Below are 1,807 nucleotides of genomic sequence, written 5' to 3' on the forward strand. Positions count from 1 at the left end.
GCCCAAGGAAAAGGGAAGTTGGTTTCCAATGCATAAATAAAAAAATTAAAAATTGTAGAATACATAAAATGAGGTGATGGGTGTAGTATGAGGGGATACAATTAGGGGACTGTGTATTTTATTCTACTTTGATCTCTCCTGAATAGAATGTTCCTGCAGGCTCACGTTAAGGATGGGCAGTACCTACCACCAACCCAGTGACCCAATCTTGGAATCATGCTTTCTTTGACCCTGACATCCTGGCAGGTCCATGTGATTTCCCCAACATTGCATACTGTCACCTACTGTAACTGGACAGGGGTGGCCACCCACCTCTCACCTCACCGTCTGAAGACCATCCCCCACACTGCTCCTATGCTATTTGGCTTGGAGTTTGCTGAAAACTGGAGGCTTTGGACACCAACTTTTTTTTTTTTTTTGAGACGGAGTCTCGCTCTGTCGCCCAGGCTGGAGTGCAGTGGCCGGATCTCAGCTCACTGCAAGCTCCGCCTCCCGGGTTTACGCCATTCTCCTGCCTCAGCCTCCCGAGTAGCTGGGACTACAGGCACCCACCACCTCGCCCGGCTAGTTTTGTATTTTTTTAGTAGAGACGGGGTTTCACCATGTTAGCCAGGATGGTCTCGATCTCCTGACCTCGTGATCCGCCCGTCTCGGCCTCCCAAAGTGCTGGGATTACAGGCTTGAGCCACCGCGCCCGGCCGGACACCAACTTTTTGAGCTTGCTCAATCATGCCCCACTTTGTGCCTGGAATCCCTCTCTGCTGCCATCCACCTGGCAAACTCCCCTTTTGGACTCAAGCTTCAGTCTCACCATTGCTGTTCTCCCCCACCACCCACCAACCCACTCAGTGAAGAAGCCACCCTCCGCCACCATCATGTACAATGCACTTTCTTTATTATTATTATTTTTTAGCTTTAGCTTTTGTGGATACATAGTAGGTATATATATTTATGGAGTACACTGGATATTTTGATACAGGCATACAATGTATAATAATCACATCAGGGTAAATGGGGTATCCATCACCTCAAGCATTCATCCTTTGTGTTACAAACAATCCAATTATACTCTTAGTTATTATTATTATTATTTTTTGAGAGGAGTCTTGCTCTGTCACCCAGGCTGGAGTGCAATGGTGCCATCTTGGCTCACTGCAGCCTCCACCTCCTGGGTTCAAGCAATTTTTGTGCTTCAGCCTCCCGAGTAGCTGGCATTACAGGTGCACGCCACCACACCTGGCTAATTTTTGTATTTTAGTAGAGACAAGGTTTCACCATGTTGACCAGGCTGGTCTTGAACTCCTGACCTCAGGTGATCTGCCTGCCTTGGCCTCCCAAAGTGCTGGGATTACAGGCGTGAGCCACCACGCCCAGGCTTCCTTTAGTTATTTTTAAATGTACAATTACATTATTATGACTATAGTCACCCTGCTGTGCTATCAAATATTAGATCTTATTCATTCCTCCTAATTATTTTTTGGTACCCATTTACCATCCCCTCTTCCCCCCACCCCACCCTCCACTATCCTTCCCAGCCTCTGGTAACCATCATTCTACTCTCTATGTCCATAAGTTCATTTATTTTAATTTTAGCTCCTACAAGTGAGAGGTTTGTCTTTCTGTGCTTGGCTTATTTCACTTAACATAATGACCTCCATTTCTATCCATGTTGTTGCAAATGACAGAATCTCATTCTTTTTAATGACTGAATAGCACTCCATTGTGTACATATGCCACATTTTCTTTATCTATTTGTCTGTTGATGGACACTTGGGCTGCTTCCAAATCTTGGCTATTGTGAATAGTG

This window comes from Rhinopithecus bieti, unplaced genomic scaffold, assembly GCF_001698545.2.
Source record: "Rhinopithecus bieti isolate Rb0 unplaced genomic scaffold, ASM169854v2 scaffold_2574, whole genome shotgun sequence".
Lineage (NCBI taxonomy): Eukaryota > Metazoa > Chordata > Mammalia > Primates > Cercopithecidae > Rhinopithecus > Rhinopithecus bieti.